Genomic DNA, 19,019 nt, shown 5'->3' on the forward strand with positions numbered 1-19,019 from the left:
TGAAGCTGCAACTGCAGAAGTAAAGATTGACTTGCGTGGCCTAGAAGATCTCCTCTTTGGAACTGCATTGTAGGTTCATCTGAACCTCCTCTGAAAGCCACAACTTTTGGTGGTGGAATGAAGTCAATCCGACGAACGGTTTGCAAGATATCGACTGCCCTAGTTTGAAGCCGGAAATTGTTGAAACTGAAGCTGCAACTGCAGAAGTAAAGATTGACCTACGTGGCCTAGAAGATCTCCTCATCTGAACTACGTTGTAGGTTCATTTGAACCTCCTCTGGAAGCCGAAACTTTGGGTGGTGGAATGAAGTCAATTCGACGGTCGATTTGTGAGATATCGTCTGCCCTAGTTTGATAATGAAGTCACTAATGCTGATGCTGCTAATCTAGGGTTTGCTACTGCTGATATGAATCATATTTATTGTACTATTTCTCTCTGTTAAATTATTGAAGATAAAAGAAGATTTGATCAAAGGGTTTCCCCACACATTGTGGGGTTTGTCCCTGGCTAGCAAACACATCTTGTGTCTCTTGTCTTGGCTTGTTTTCTGTCGATCGTTTAATGTTCTATCTGCACTTTACTTTATGTACATTTGATTGCTAATCTGTGGAATATAATAAGAAAAAGAAGTAAATTGTTATAAGCATAGAACATGCCATAACTTAACATCCATTAATTGATTAATGATATTTATCAATTGTATTATTAGATTCACATCTAAGTTTATTAAAGCAATGAAACAATGGATGATTCCCTCCCAAACTTAAACCTAAACCTATGGATTTCTCTTGTTCCATCCAAATCGTATTGTTTACCGCCTATTAATTGGAAATAATAAAAGACCCAAGTTTTCTATAATCTTACGGTTAGCCTATTATCCCTCTCAAAACACCTATTTGATTATAAATAGAGGTGTTACTCTTGCATTTTTTTAGCTATGATCTTTCAATCTCTAATATTTTTAGGTTTACTTTTTTTCAACTAGGTTTAGTTTGTTAAATAGGGTTACTAGATTTACTAGGTTTACTGAGTAGAACAGGTTTACTTGGTTTATAGGTTTACTAGGTTTATTAGATTGACCTAGGTTTACTATGTTGACCTACTTTTATTAGGTTTACTAGGTTGATCTATGTTTACTATATATTTACTTGGTTGACTAGGTTGAACTAAGTTTACTAGGTTAACCTAAGTTTATTAGGTTGATTTAGGTTTAAGGTTGACCTAGGTTTACTAGGTTAACTTGAGTATACTAGGTTTACAAGTTGACCTAGATTTACTAAGTTGACACAGGTTGACATATGTTTATTAATTTTACTTAGGTTTACTAGGTTGAATTAGGCTTACTATGTTGACTTACATTTACTAGGTTGACCTAGGTTTATTAGATTTACTAGATTGCCATTGTTAAAGATGGTCAGGATGTTAAACATGATCAACATGGTTATCATGGTCATTTTAGTTAATCATAATCAATCATTTACATCCTTAGTGAACCATGGTAATCATGGTCAACCATGGGTGTCAATGGTCAATTAAGGTCAACCATACCAACCATGGTCAACCTTAGTTGATCAAGGTCTACCTCAATCAACCATGCTCAACTTTGTCAACCCTCTTCAACCATTAATGTAACCACTATTCTAATGTTAATGTAACATCAACTATGGTCGACATTAATGTAATGTGAATGTAACAATGTGATAATCATCAACATTAATCTAACATTGTGAGGTTAATGTGACATTAATAGTTGACCATGGTCAACTTCAATCAACCACGGTCAACTTCAATCGACCATGGTCAACCTCATCAACCCTGTTAAACCATGGTCAACTTCATCAACCCTCTTAAACCATGGTCAACCATCAACAACAATGTCAAACCTTGACAAACATTTTCAACCATAGTCAGTCGACATGAACCATTGTCAATCGTGTTTTACGAATACATGTCATGGATGTTAGTTGTAAGTAGCACAATCACATTAGTAATTGTGGTTGATATGCCAATCAACTACGAGACTATTTTAGTTTGGTAGACCTTAAAATATTATTTCATTTCATTTTCCATCTTTTATATGCTTTTCATGTAGATAATAACATTGAACTACATTTACTAACATGATTGTGCTAATAATAATTTGATTTAGTTTTAATATTCAATTAAATATCCTATAAAATTTAAAAATGAATGATGAAATTTCATATTTTTTTAATAAAATCTAAATATTTTTTACCCTGAAAGTTATGGAAATTCTGGCTCCATTATAAAATTTCTAATTTTTATTATAAAACTTTTTAATTGAGTTTAAAGATTTTTTAAATATTAAGTTTAATTTTTTTAAAAATAAACCCATCAAAACATTTGATGTTGGTGAGGGCAGAGGGTATTTGAGCTGACGACTTCCGTGGAGGATATCGGCTGGGCATCCCTACGCTCTGCGGTGAATTGTAGCACATGAAGCCGGCTGTCAGGCGGACTAAACGACAATGATGTCCGACATACGAAATGAGTCTAATATTGGTGGTGCTGCCCTCAAGCTCTGACGAAGCCTGATGGAGTACAACATCCAAATTCTTCTTTATCTGCAAGTGGTGGTTAAACAATATCTGAGAATGCATCTGTCGGGTGCTCTCCTATGGACAAACCATCGTCTGTCATATTCTTAAGGGCCACTTTCTGTTGTGTCGGAGGTTCAGAGCACCGCCGTTATTATTAGACTAATGCCTTATGCCGAAGAGTTGCATAACAAAAATTCGGCGTAGAGGTTCCAATAATAGCCTTTTAAGCGCAAATCCCATAGCCCTACCGAACATCCAAGTGCTAAGCGGATTGTTTGAGGGTTTTTGGCCGCCTCAGTATCCGATGTAATCATCGAGAGTAGACAATCATGGAGAGGAGGCTAAACGCCGTGAGTATTAACCAGACCGGACATTGGAGGTTGCGGTGAACAAGATTAGAGCCAGTAAAGGTGAGAATTTAGTTAGAGAATAATTGTATAAACTTGTAAGAATTGAGAAAAATTAGAAGAGATAACAAGTCTTAATATTCATGAGAATATCAATACATGAAACAATTAAGTTAAATTTAAGTGCATTAAGTAATAAGGCTAAATAAAGCTAAGTGTGTTTTAAGTTATGTTACTGTGCATGTATACCACATGCAAAAATTATACCTAATTAATGTGCATGTACATCAACACTCCCCATTAAGCATAACTTAGGTGATGCAAGAGAGATGAGTCCTAGCAACAAGTCATTTTAGGTGCCCATATACAATGCATGAAAGAGTAAAGAGGGAAAACCTAGAAGGAACAAACCCCACCACCCCCCCCCCCAACCTTAGTGCAAAACTAAAAGAAAAGATAACTGCTAGGAAGTTGTGTCCTTCACCTCGAGATGATCCCGCAAAAAGTGAAACTTTTGCTTAGTGAAATTTTAGTGAAGATGTTGGTAGTCTTCACAGCACTGAGATAGTACTACAAATCAATGATCCCGTCATGTATCAATCCTTTGATGTAGTGCATGTGGATCTCATTATGTTTGGTATGTTGACATTGCAATGGATCTCTGCAAAGCTTCAAGGTAATCTGATTGTCACACCATATGATAGTCAGACGATGGTTAATGATACCAAGCTTGGAAAGGAAATGATGCAACCAAATGGCTTTAATTGTGACATTGACTTCTCCTATGTACTCGACCTTTGCTGACAATAGAAAAATGGCAGCCTGCTTCTTGTTTGACCAACAAATGGGGCCAAATCCTAAACAATGTAAATAACTGTAAATGGACTCCTTTGCAAATGGATATGGAGGAACAAGCTTCCTTTTCAGAAGTAGAGGTATCAACTCCTATGATTTGATCAAGGATAGATTCTCCTTATCCATGGTTGCATGCCAGTATGGATTCCTTGCAACTTCATCATGTGTTTGGCAATCAAATGCATGTACAATATACATATACATGGGTCTCTAGGGATGAATGCATGGATTTAGGGATGCCTTCATGGATGCATGCATGGTGTTATAGATGCCTCTTTGGATGTATGCATGGGCATGCATGACTCTGTGGGTGAGAGTGCATGTGGGGCATCATCAAATTGAGAACTCATCAGATCTATATTGTCAACATCATCAATAGTAGAGGAATCAAAGTCCTCTTCTATTTTTTCGAAAACAATTTCTCCATCTATTGCAGAGTCTTCATCACCAACGAAGGAAGATATTTCCTCATGTGCAACATCTTCATTATTGGACAAGATAAAATTCTCTGTTATGCTCTTAACCTGCAAAATGATACCCAAATACAGAATATGCGAAGAAAAGATACCCAGAACACAGAATAGCAATGATTTTATTATTCAGAGAGTAATGTTCACTTGCCTCTTCGAGGGGGCAACCTCCAATAGAGCAGAGCTCGACTACAAAATAAGACACAATGCTCCTCGCATGGAGTCTCTATCCTTTATATATGACTCCTACATGTAATACCACGGGCCAATACCGTGGGTTTTATTAATACCATCTATCTAATACTACGACCCATTTGCAACTAACTGTGGTCCCGTCATTAATCGCGGGTTAACCACTTACAAATATTAATATGGGCTTTATTGACTCTTGACTATGACGTGATCCCATGACATAAATAAGGGGGTTAGGGTGGGACCCTAACATGCCCTCCCCCTTAAGACTAGCCTTGTCCTCAAGGCTGAAGCTGCGGAAACTGCTGAAGAATAGTGGCTGGTTCCCAAGTTGCATCTTCCGGAGAGGTGTCTTTCCATTTGACGAGGACTTCCTTAATCACGCGGCCGCGCAGGTGCTTGTCTCGTGTGTCTAGAACCTGTTCGGGTTGAAGCCAGATTGACCCTTCGTCGTCCAATTCAGGTAGACTGGTTTGAACACGGCAATTGTTCCCAATCACTTTCTTGAGGCACGATACATGGAAAACTGGATGGATTTTTGCCGTAGGTGGCAAAGCCAACTTGTAAGCCACTTCTCCAATACGCTGAAGTACTTGGTATGGTCCGTAGAATTTTGGAGAGAGCTTTTGACAACCCTTGTCTTTGAGTGATGTTTGCTTATATGGTTGCAGCCTCAAAAAGACCTGATCCCCTTCTTGAAATTGGCGCTCTGAGCGATGCTGGTCGGTCTGTTGCTTCATGCGGTTCTGAGCTTGATGAAGATTCTCTCTAAGATGGGCGAGCATGGTTGCGCGGTGTTGTAGGAGTTGATCCACTGCTTGTACTTTGGAGCACCCCTTGAGATAAGAAGTAGGGGAAGGCGGAAGTTGACCATATACTGCTTCATAGGGAGTCATTTTGGTGGTGGCATGATAGTTGGTGTTATACCACCATTCAACCAAAGGTAACCACTGTACCCAAAGGTGTTGCTTTTCTGAAGTGAAACACCTAAGGTAGGTTTCTAGACATTTGTTGACGGCTTCGGTTTGACCATTTGTTTGCGGATGATATGAAGTACTGAGTTTGAGTTGAGTGCCTTGTAGTCTGAAGAGTTCCTGCCAAAAATTACTAGTGAAGATCGGGTCGCGGTCGGACACAATAGAAGTGGGCATGCCATGCAATTTGAAGATCTGATCCATGAAAGATTGAGCAACCAAAGTTGGTGTAAACGGGTGGGGTAGGGCGCAGAAATGAGCATACTTCGACAGTCGGTCCACAACCACCATGATGACTGACTTGTTCGTTGACTTTGGAAGACCTGTAATGAAATCCATAGAAACCTCCATCCAAATTGATGCTGGAATGGGCAATGGTTGTAATGTGCCTCGTGTGTTGACGGTTTCCCCTTTGTGACGTTGACAGACATCACATTCTGCTATGAAAGTAAGGATGTCCTTTTTCATGCCTGTCCAAAAAAATGATCTTCTGGTGCGAGCATACGTCTTCTGAAAGCCCGAATGTCCTGCAATGGGAGATGAGTGCAATTCTGCCAAAATGCGACTTTTGAGGGTGGATGTTGGTGATATTACGACTCTGTCCTTGTAGCGACGAATATCATTCTGTCATGAGTAGCCCTTGCTGGAATTAGGATCTATCTGCAATTGAGAAATGAGTTGGGAGAGCCCGGGGTGTGAAAACCATTCCCTGCGAGCCTCTTCAATCCAGTCTGGAATGGGGAGGGAAATTGCGAGCAGAGTACTTTCCTCCTCAAATTGGCGAGATAATGCATCTGCTACACTATTGTCTTTCCCTTTCTTGTAAATGATCTCATAATCATATCCCAGCATTTTGGCTAACCATTTATTTTGTTGTGGGGAGGATAGGCGTTGCTCCAAAAAATATTTCAGACTGTGATGATCTGTGCGGATTTGGAAACGTCGCCCTAATAAGTAAGGTCGCCAGGTCTCTACTGCATGTAAGATGGCCATCATTTCCTTCTCGTAGGTAGATTGGCCCAGATTCCTCCCACTGAGTTGTTGGCTTGTGAAGGCCAATGGTCGCCCTTCCTGCATTAAGACCACCCCAATACCTGTACCCGAAGCATCACATTCAATGACAAAGGATTTGGTGAAGTCAGGTAGTGCTAAGACTGGAGTGGAACACATGGTGTTTTTGAGAGCGGTAAATGCCTGTTGTGCTTCCTCGTTCCAGAAGAAGGAATTTTTCTTTAGGAGTTGAGTGAGGGGCTTCGCTATGCGGCCATAGTTGCGGACAAATTTACGATAATAGCCTGTGAGACCCAAAAATCCTCTCAAGCTCTTCAAGGTCTTAGGTTGAGGCCATTCTTGCATTGCCTGGATCTTTTTGGGGTCCACCTTGACACCTTCACGCCCCACAATGTGGCCCAAATACTCAACTTCTTCCATGCCAAACGAACACTTGGACATCTTGACAAATAATTTATGCTTGCGGAGCAGTTGCAAGAGTAGATCTACATGCTGAAGATGTGTAGCCCAAGTGCCACTATAGATGAGGATGTCATCGAAGAAGACGAGGACAAATTTTCGGAGATATGGTTTGAGAATGTGATTCATAAGGCTCTGAAAAGTAGAGGGGGCATTACAGAGACCAAATGGCATGACTAGGAACTCATAATGGCCTTCATGAGTTCTGAAAGCCGTCTTGGGAATGTCGACTTCCTTCATGCGAATTTGGTGGTAGCCTGAGCGAAGATCCAACTTAGTGAAGAATTGAGCCCCATTGAGTTCGTCCAGCAAATCGTCAACCACCGGGATGGGAAATTTATCTTTGACTGTCAACTTATTGAGGGCCCTGAAGTCGGGACACATCCGCCAGTCCCCATCTTTCTTGAGCACCATGACCACTGGGGATGAATAAGGACTAATGCTGGGACGAATGACACCTGCTTCCAACAGTTCCTTGATGATTTTTTCTATTTCATTCTTTTGGGTGAATGGATATCTGTATTGCCGCACATTTGGGGGTTGGGCCCCTGGAACCAAGGTGATGCTATGATCATGTTCCCCTCGCGACGGTGGAAGCTCATGAGGCTTGTCAAAGACCGTCCGATGGTTATTTAAAATCTGTTGCATCTCAGGATGAATTGGCAGAGACATGGTTTCGACTACCTGGATGGCATTAAACTGAGCTACCACTCCATGATGGCCCTTTTTTAACAATTTTTCCATCCTATGCGAGCTGATGATAGAGGGGGCTCCCGCCTGGAGTCCACGGAGAGTATGTGTGGAGTTGTTCTGCTTAAAACTCATATATAACTCCTGGAAATCCATTGTGATTGGCCCAAGAGTGCGGAGCCATTCAGCGCCGAGGACAATGTCGCAACCCCCCATGTGTATGGCAAACATGTGGGTTTTCAACTGATAATCCCCCATTTGAAGTTTGACATTTTCACAGCGGCCTTCACATTTCATTGTGCCCCCATCCGCAATTTGGACTTGGAAGTTAGAAACTGCTCGTACAAAACAATGCACTGCTTCTGCGATTTTTTGATGGATGAAATTATGGGTACTTCCACTATCAATCAAGACTACTACTGGGTGATGTTTAAGAAAACCCCGGATTTTGAGAGTTTGAGGGGAATAAATCCCTACGAACGCATGCAGCGAAATAACTGGTTCGTCAGAGACATTCTCCTTTGCGTTGTCTTCTTCTAGCGCCTCATGTTCCTCAAGTGGTGGATCTTCCTCTGTTGAGCTGTAGTCAGTGGCATCTATTTGAAAAAATTTGGGCTCCTTGCATTTATGACCTGGGGAGTATTTTTCATCACAGTAGTAACATAGTCCTTGCTTCCTTCTTTCGGCCATTTCCACAGGTGACACCTTTTGGACCTTAAGTGTTTGAGTCGTGTTGTGAGCCTGTGGGGGATGACCTTTCGCGAGGAAATTTGGGCGACTGTATTGGGCTGTTAATGCACATTCCACCTTACGAGCTACCTGGCAAGCCTCCGTCCATGTGGGAGGGTGGTGAAGTAGAACTTGAGCTTTGATGGCTTCTTTAAGACCACTGATAAAACATTCCATGTAGAACTCATCTGTGAGACCCCTAGTGCGGAAGGCTAAGGCTTCAAAAGCGGTAATATATTCATCCACTGTACCAGTCTGTCGGAGCTTAGTGAGACGACCCAAAAAAGAGTCTTCCTGTTCAAAGCGATCTCGAAGAGCTTTGGTAAATTGGGTCCAAGTCTTAAAAGGTCCATTGCAACGCTGATGCCATTCCCACCATTGCCAACGTTCATTGTCCAAGTACATGCTCCCCAACATAAGCTTAGTCGCATCCTCTGGGATATGATTCAATTTGAAATACTGCTCCATTTGTGCTAGCCATGTGGACGGGTGAGAACCGTCAAATTTATGCATATCCAACTTGGGAGGTCGCTGACTGGGTGGTGGATGGGTGTGCCAGACGTGAGGAGAGTGGCTAGACTCACCCTCATTGTATTCATTTCTATTATATTCCTCCTCGTGGGCTTGCTCCTTGTCCTTCGGAAGAAATTGCTGTATCTGGAGACTTAGTCCTCGAAACTCCTTTTGGAGGGATTGCACGGATTCTTCCAGTTTGTCCATCCTTTCATTTGCCATCGCTTGAGCTCTAGTCTCTACCATACACCAACCTGATGAAAAATTGGGACCGCCGAAAAAATTTGACTAATAAATTGAATGGTACCACCTTGCTCAGCTCATCGTCCTGATTCTGATGGGCTAGATCACCAATAAGCGCCCCAGGAGATCTCAGACTTTTTTTTTTTTTATGAAAACTCCTAATGGAGTTTTACTCCTTCTTGATCAATACTGCAATCGCCAAATCTTCAAAATGTCAATGTTGCCAAAAGTCCTGCGAAAAGTATACCCCGGTATAGGAACCCTTCACAACAACTCCGATCTGGTGGGTCTGAGAGATCTGAATGGCGGAACAACTGCTGCGGCGGATCTGATGGATCTGATGTCTACTGCTGATGCACCTCTTTGCACCCGTGGATCGGGAATAGATGATGTGTGATCCCCCGATAGAAAAGGAAACTATGGTCGTGAGGAGTGTTAGGTGCTACAAATCACAATATACATAAGGGTCTGGCAGTAGTACTCGGCCCAATGTTTCAGGGCTCTAACTAAGGAGGATCGACCGTACCCTTAGCCGTACAACCCGACTTCCCTATCGTACGGGCGAGTAATCTCTCCGAGTGCTGTTCTCGGTGTACTGTAGCCACAAGACGGCCGACGGTTTATCTATGGCGAGGTTTCAAGGGAGCCTAGGGGGCTTCTGATATACCCAGAGGGTACGTGGAAGACAGTCCGTGCGCGGTTCTGTCTAATGCGCTACTACTCGAAGGGGTACCCACAGGGGTTACAAGGGAGTCCAACAGACGTGACCACCTCTTGTATTTCCTGCGTGCATGCCTCCCCAAATCCGCAGGTTTATGCGCTTAACGACATATCCCGTGGTTTAAAGACGCTGGAACACGTCTCTAGCCGAATTTTTTTTTTTTGCTAAGAATTGGAGATCCCACCGGCCCTGGAAAGTGCTCTGATACCACTTGTTATGCTCTTAACCTGCAAAATGATACCCAAATACAGAATATGTGAAGAAAAGATACCCAGAACACAAAATAGCAATGATTTTATTATTCAGAGAGTAATGTTCACTTGCCTCTTCGAGGGGGCAACCTCCAATAGAGCAGAGCTCGACTACAAAATAAGACACAATGCTCTTGCAGGGAGTCTCTATCCTTTATATATGACTCCTACATGTAATACCACGGCCCAATACCGTGGGTTTTATTAATACCATCTATCTAATACTATGGCCCATTTGCAACTAACTGTGGTCCCGTCATTAATCGCGGGCTAACCACTTACAAATATTAATATGGGCTTTATTGACTCTTGACTATGACGTGATCCCATGACATAAATAAGGGGGTTAGGGTGGGACCCTAACATTCTCATCTGAAACATTTTCATCAAAAATAGAAGAAGCAGAGTTTTCATGTGAAACACTATCTTGAGAATAATTTTCCATGTTGTTGAAGAAGTCTTCATCGGTTTCATCGCTACTATGGTAGATCGAGCTCTTTGTCTCTAAATGGTGTTCTTCTAGATCATCTTCATCGCCATATAATCCTTTCAATGTAGTCCAAATTTCATGTGACAATTCAATATATATGATTTGATAAAGAATATCACGAGACAAAGATAAACACAATATTCCATAAGCCATGCCAGATCTATTAAGGCAATCAAACTTCTCATCCTCTGACATTGGTTTCGTCTCAATTCCCATTACTATCCGATACAAGTATTTGATCCTAAGATGAAGAAAAATCATTGGCTTCCATTCATAGTAATTGTATGGAGTGAGAATGACAGAAGCTGGGAATTCTATTCTTTCACCAATTCAATTCTCTTGTAGTTTTTGACACTTTCAATTTGTGGAAAATTCTGGCACTTTCAATCTCCTAGCAGTTTCCAATGCTTTGATCTTCAAACCTACAAAAAATTGTTCATGCACATTCTTTAGGCCCCTCATTGCTCTGATACCATGTTAGATTATTAGAGTGTGAACCGGTAAGGCCCTAGCTAGAAAATAATTACATAAACTTGCAAGAATTGAGAAATATTGGAAGAGACAATGAATTATATATCTCAATATTGATGAGAGAATCAATACATAAGGCAACTAAGTTAAGCTTAACTACATGCAAGTACTAAGAGTAACTAAAGTTAACTAAAACTAAGAGTGCTTTATTCTATGTTAATGTACATGTACACCATATGCAAACACTAAAGCTAAATAATGTGCATATACAACAATAATAACGCTCATTTCCATGAAACTGCCTAGTATTCACCATCATGTGTGGCCAAGAATGGTTGCGCCGCTTTTCTTGCATGTTGCAACCCATGCACGACGTCTCGAGGTGAACTAGGAAACCACAACCTCAAAAACAACATCGATAGATAGTTCTATATAAATTGAGAGTCCACTACTCAATGCAGAAATATTGTTAGTTCAAACTAAGAAAAAGCCACATACTTGATGGGAAATCAAAGCATACACATCGGGTTCAAAGGGAAAAATTAACATACAACTCAGAGAATCTGAGTGGATCACATCAGATTCATACAAAGACAACAAAACATAATTTATTACAAATTCAGAGACATGACAGACTGATCATAAAACTGGAAGAAATCACAAGTTTTTTATTACTAGAGTGCCTTGCCTTGGCTTGGATTTCTCAGGCAGATGAAAATACAAATTTATAGATGAAGAAGGAGGATTCAGATGGCGACACAGTGAAATCTAGAAGTCAAATGATGGTGTGGTGGGTTCGGTGTGGGTGTGGCGATGATGGATGAAGATGTTGTCAACAATAAATTTTGGCGTACAACGACACCGATGTCTTCATTATGGCTTCACGTTTAACATTCTCCCACTTGAATTCGAATGAAGAATCCTGAATCAAGTTACATCGAGTCCTACCATGCCTCTACATAACTCATGTTTATTTCTTGGTAGAATCTTAGTGAGCATATCAGCAGGGTTCTTATCTGTATGGATCTTTTCCAAGGATAATTTTCCTTCCTCCAACACATGTCAGAGCCAATGGTACCTTAAGTCAATGTGCTTTGGTTTTTAAGTGAAATGCTAGGTTTTTCGCCAAGTGAATAACACTCTCACTATCACAATATAACACATACTTGTCTTGCTTTATTCCTATCTCTCCTAATAATCGACGTATCCACATCATCTCTTTACAAGCCTTTGCTGCAGTTATGTACTCTGTCTCTGTTGTAGAGAGAGCTAATAATCTTTGTAGCCTTAATACCTAAGAAATTGTTGCCCTTGCAAATGTATACAAATAACATGTAGTGGACTCTCTAGTGTCTATATCTCCAGCCATATCTATATCTGTAAATCCTTTAAGCACAGTCTCATTATGACCAAAACATAACAAAAAAGGCTAGTACCTTTGAAATACCTCAAAATCCATTTTACTACTTGCTAATGTTGTTTGTCTGGATGGCATGGAACCTGCTCACTACTCCCACTGAATATGAAATGTATGGTCATGTGCATACCATGGCATACATCAAGCTTCCAACTATTGAAGCTTAAGAAATCTTGTTCATTTCTTCCTTCACATTATCATCACTAGGACATAAATTAGTACTCAACTTGAAGTGGGCTGCAAGGGGTGTACCAACTGGCTTGACATCCTTCATATTAAACCTGTCAAGCACCTTCTTGATATATTTTTCTTATGACAACCTGTTGAAGCCTTGAAATTTGTTGCAACAACATGGGGGATGACCACCCAGTTCGGACTTTAAAGCAACTCCTTTTCCGTTTGGAATGGTGGTTCCGACTAGTTCAACTAGGTCCAGTTACCTTTTCTCAATATCCAAAATGGCTTACAATATGAATTTCATCCACCAATGGAGAAAAGACATCAGATCAGCCCTCTTGCTGATCAGGCAAGAAAGTGATCCTTAAGATGATCTAGGGCTCAACCAAGCCACAACTAAAGTTTGCCTCTTTGGGAAGAGGACTTATAAGAATGTAAAATTAAATCTAAATGCAAAATTATTCTATAATGCAAGCAAAAGGAACTAAATCCTAATCCTATCTCAATTAGGCAGATATAGATCTAACCCAACTAAGAGCAAGATATTTAAATGATTGAGATTTAAATATGTCTGGCTTATATTGAATATCAAGCTAACGAAGTAGTTCAATTAATTGACATTATGAATACCAAGTCACATTCTATTAAGAGACCTCTTGACTGAAATAATCAACCAACAAAATTTAGGAAGAAGTTCACAAAAATGATATTGATTGTTTAATCAGTAATTCGAATAATTAAACAATAATATGAGGAAGAAGTTCACAACATATTACTATTTGTTAAACTAGTATTAAAAGACAGATTTATGAGTAAATAGTTACTCAGAAATCAGAATTCAACCCATAAGAGCAGAGATAAATAATAACATATGATTGAGACAAATTACTCATACCGATAAAAGTGCACAAATATGAATAAAATGACACATTCTTGCCATCATAAAATGAAACTAGTATTTAAAATAGTAGTATTAGAAATACCAATTTATTGAATCCATTTCTCTTGCTCTGGTCTCCAACATTCCTTTACATTGCTTGAATTTTTGTTGTTACAACAAGAGTTGCAAAAGTGCAAACTCTGTCCATCACACATAATTCAGAATGCAAAAGAAAAATCCTCAATAATCCCCAGATTTGAGATTTTCACTCCTCCCACCTACAACTCTAAATCCATATTACAGAAGTGCTTTTAGAATTCTATAATTGCAGAGGAGAGAAGCCCTTTTTAAATTATACAATATGATATCTATAATATTTACAAAAGAATTTAGGATAAGAAAGTTTGTTGAAGAATAAATCCTCTCCATCAATTTTTCATTGGCTCAAAATTCCATTCTTCTATTGTTGGAACATTCTTATTGATTGAGATCTTGTTCTCCTCATCTCTTCAACTGTTTTCCTACAAAATCAAATCAAAACAAAATTAAAATGCAGAAATAAAATTACAATGCCAAATCTGGAAATAAAATAAATCCAATCAAATTTAATTAAATAAATAATTGAAAAGGAAATCTGAGCTTTCTATTTATGTCTGTGATGACTTAATTGACCAAGGATATCATTGACAAATGAATTTGCATTCAGAAGAGGCTTGGGCAAATGAAAATGCAGAAAATAAAACTCAAAAAATTAGTTTTATTAAAAAATTCAGAGCTTGATCTTCTGCTGGATTTTAGACCCAATAAATGATCAAATCTGTTAATAAAATCTCTTCAGAAATTTTCTCCATGATTTTATCTTTCCAATGAGTCATCCTGGGCCTCATTTGGCCAAGTGAAACTCCATTTACGAGCTTCTGAAATTGGTATATTAAAATTGCTAGAATTCTGGAATTTCTATTATTGGACTAAAAATCAGAATTTTTTGATTAAATTCTATTTCTAAATTAAATTGCTGTTATTAATTAATTAATAACAATTAATTATAACTACATTATTAATTTCTTAATAACTATTTAATTAACAAAATTAATTAATTTTTTTTTAATTTAATGATTAATTAAAATAGAATTCTATATATATATAATAATTAATATTATAATATTATATTAATTTAAAAATATTTTAATATTACAAAACCAATGGTTCATGTATTAGTGTGAGGATGGTAGAGAGTGTAGTAATTAGTGAGGAGGGTATGGAGTGATAAGGTGTGAGGTGAGGGTGATGGTGAGGTAAGTGAGGTGGAGGGATAAGGTGTGAGGGTGATGTGAGGGTGATGCCATAGAGGGATAAGGAGGATCGAATAAATTTTAGGTTAAAGATTTTAATCCTCATATATTTTAAAAAATCGTGTATTGGAGTTTTAATACCAGTGCATATAAAACAAAAAGTTTTATTTGTGATATGCAATTTGCGATGTATCGCAATTTTTTATCGCAGTTGTAAAATCACAATTCTTAGAAGGAAACAAGTGATATGGAGTGGGCCCATGTAGAATTAATAATCCTACAAATTGGACTATAGTCACTTTGCAATTTTGACAAACTGGTCTCGGAAATTTGTTTTAAAATAATAAATTGGAGTAAATTATCAAGATTCTGAAATACGTTTTCATCCGTTGTATGATTTAGCTCGGTCATTTTGTAGGACTGTTAGTGAAAAAATGAAAAAATAATAAAATTTAACTAAAAATCAATATTTACAATGAATGACTATTGAACTTAATTAGTTACAAAAATTGAAATATTATACATTTATTTACAATTTTAGTCCAGGGGAGAAAATGATTAAACTTCAAAGTAACACCATTTACAAACCAGTTGACCAAACAAGGTGAAACAAATATCAATGGAAAGCTTATGAAAAGTCAGATTCAAAGAAACAATCAAAACATAAATCCGAAGAATGTAAAAAAAGGCAAAAATTCTTAATGAAAATTATAAAAGGTGTTTTGCCAAAAATTAATGGAAAGGGTCCCCATTATTTGAAGTAATGGGGGGGTGTTGGGTTTTCTCCACAACAATGGCGACACACTAGGAAGAACTAGTCATCTATGGTTAAAGATAAAAAACTTTAATTTATCCAAAGGTTGAAAATAATGGAGTTTACGAAATCGTCTAACAATAAAATATTTCCATAGGTCCCACATAAAATAGATTAAGCAATATGAGTTTGTAAAGATAAGTACTCAAAGAAAACTAGAGTAAAAGTCATGAATCCAAATTTGGGAAAATTTGTATTAAAACTACCTCATATAATAATAGAAGAAGGTAGAGATAGGAGTTTTTGATAAAGCATACATCCATTTTATGATTGTCTCTGACATCGCTTCGCTTCCAGCGAGCCTGAACAATACCCCGATGAAGTTGTCTTTTATGACATACAAGCTTAGTCCCGCTGCCAGCGACCTCCCATAGCCCCAATGGGTTTACTTGTATTTTCCATGCTTTCTTTTTAATCACTCTTTTGATAAGCATATTTGCAAGCTTGTAGTTTATGATATATTTGAGTGAAAGATGTGGGATGGTAATAGCGATTTATGTTTAATGGACATAATACTTTCATAATGTTTGCTCCAAATCCTTTCCCTACAACTATCAATTAGAGGCTTTTATGTGCAGTGGCGGGAGGGATTCATTGTGTTAAACTCAAATCAATTCTTTCTTTCAATCACCTAGAAAGGATGTGTGTTCCTCCATGAAAAATATTTAAAGCTAGATGATCTTATGGTTCCATAAGGATATGCCTTTAATGATAAATGAAATTCACTGAAATGGATAGAGTTAAGAGATTTCCCATGTATGCCAATCACTGTCAGGCAAGGAAAAAAGCCTTTCATATAAATCATGGCAGAGTCACCAAAATGAAATCAAAACTGAAAGCAAAAGGAAAAGAATTCTTAAACTAAAGTAAGAAAAGAAATCAGCAAACCAAAATAAAATTGAAGAAAGCAAAAATTGAAAGAAAAATCCAAATTTAAAAGATAAACTCCATCAAGACTACTTATACAAATGTCTCAACAAAAGAGATAAAAGAAAATAATCATGTGAATGTTCCTTCTTTTGTTGAGATTTAGATAAATTTTATCTTGCAGAGTTATAAGCATTTTGGCTTCCGATAGCAGTGATGATAGATAATATATTAAATGAGAAGTCTCTTTCTACTGCAAACTTTCTTGTTTTGAAGCAAAACCTGCAAAAAACATCTTAATCATTTTCAAATAAAAACAATGCTTAAGGAAACAGTTAAAGGTTCAGAAACTCCCCAGTTTAGTTGATTCAATGAGGATCATTACTGCTTCTTTCAAGAATCTCAAAGAAAACTAAACAAAAGAGAATGAAATTCAACACTAATCTGGTAGAGGCACAATAGGTTCATGAAGACCTACAAAAACAGAGTTAAAGATCAGCAAAAATTAAAAATGAAACTAAAAACAAAAGTAAAATAATGAGAATGGGTACATGAAACTTACTATTGGAGAATTTCATTTAATCTTACCTTGAAATATATCATTTTCTCCAATACCAGTTAACTTCGTACTTTAATTAGAATTAAAAGCATGAAGAAGTTGAACTAACTGAAATCTTATTAACTCAAAATCATCATTTATTAAATCTATACTAAAGCGAGCAGTAAACTAGAATAATGTAATGCTTTGTGTTCAAGAAATCGAAAATGAACCAAACTCATCAAAATTAGAATGAAGATATGCTTCTTAATGAAACACAACGATGAATGTTCTCTTAATATTACAAGTTTTGTATCAACTCCATGATTTTCATAAATTGCTCAAAATCAAGACCAAATCCAAGACAATGTAAAACATAGGTAGAGATACAACGGTCTTGAATTTTATATATTTAAATATAGAGGTATATATTAAAACTGAAATATAAGAGAAATCGAAAAATGATTTAATCGTGTTGCAAATTTATTATTAATTGCTTCATTATCACAATGGCTGCCCAAGAGTGCCTTAAAATGTTTTATACAGGACAATGCTTTATCAGATGCAATGCACATATTTCAAATTACGAGATTTATCCTTGCCGATATGCAACCAAATGTTACATAACGATTGAAAGTCAATGGCAGAGAGGCATGCATCGGGTCTATTGTATTAAAAAAATCTTAAGGTAAGGCTTCATTGAATTTTGCGATGCGATACAAGTGTTGCAATATCGAATTTGCGATGTGGGCATATGCTATGTAAAAATGTGATATTGCAATTGCTATGTGAATATATGCGATAGAGTGATCGTAATATAAGAGAATCAAATATAGGAGTTGTTAAAAGGACACACCGATATTATTTTGCGATTGCGAGGATGTGATGGATGACGTGGAAAATTGGTGGGACCATCTTTGAATTTTATAATAAATCGACAACTAGAAGAATTTGAATACGGGATGTAATATTGTTGATACACCGATATGCGATATGGAACAGACGCGATCATTTAATTATATGGATTTAATTTCATATCAGATCTGGGACCTCAGAACTTTTTAAATGTATGCCCCAACTGAAATTGAGATGGACGCGATATATTTTAAAACTGGATCTAAATGTCATATCGGGTCCAGGACATCGAATTTTTTTAAAACATGCACTTCAACTAAAATTGCGATTTATAATCAGTATATGATATCTTTCAAAACTAGATTTAAATGTGGTATCGGGTCCAGGATTGGGTGGATATCACAATACTTCAATTGATGCTTTATATGAAATGTCCTGACATTAGGATTCTTTGATAATTCTACGCAACAGTCCATTGAAGTTGGGATGTTTTAAAGTATCCAATTTACATGGAAGTGCCCAACTCAATTTTTCCTTTCTATGAAAACTTCATTCAATAATTTGATTAACCATCAGATTATTCAATCAGAGGAAGATGTTATCACGACTTTCTCATGAGGAGATTTGCGATATTATAATGATCCAATATGAATTTCCTGATAATGTATTTAAAAGTCTAAACGGATTTTTAATGAAATATATAAGGAAAATTAATGAATCCTCAAATTCTGACAAAACAACTAATACTTCCCTGAGCATGCTACAGATTTAAAATAGTTGCTTGCTTGTTTCAAGTCTCCAAAAACAAAGCAATGAAGATCTGCAAAAATAAACAGAACATAAATAAGCAATAAATCATGAAAAAGAGAAAACAATCGATGAATATGAACCTTTAAAATGCATACCTGGAAGAATCTTGATTGTAAGTTTACCTCATGAATCTTTAATTTCTCCTATGTATCTTTCAAAATTCCCATATCTTCAAGATCATCTATTTATTTAATCTAAAATGCTAAGTAATGAAATTTCATATTACATCCACCTCAAATTCATATCAAATGAGAAGAGTGTTGGCAATGAGATTTGCAGAAATACTCATGAATCAAGGATTGCCAAATCATGACAATTCTTTGGATTTTCTTCATATATGATTAATGTGATGTTTTTCAAAACAAGACAATTAAGGACTTCACAAATATGC

Source organism: Pinus tabuliformis, chromosome 2_1, assembly GCF_031772625.1.
Source record: "Pinus tabuliformis cultivar Carrire ecotype Pingquan chromosome 2_1, CPIR1, whole genome shotgun sequence".
Classification (NCBI taxonomy): domain Eukaryota; kingdom Viridiplantae; phylum Streptophyta; class Pinopsida; order Pinales; family Pinaceae; genus Pinus; species Pinus tabuliformis.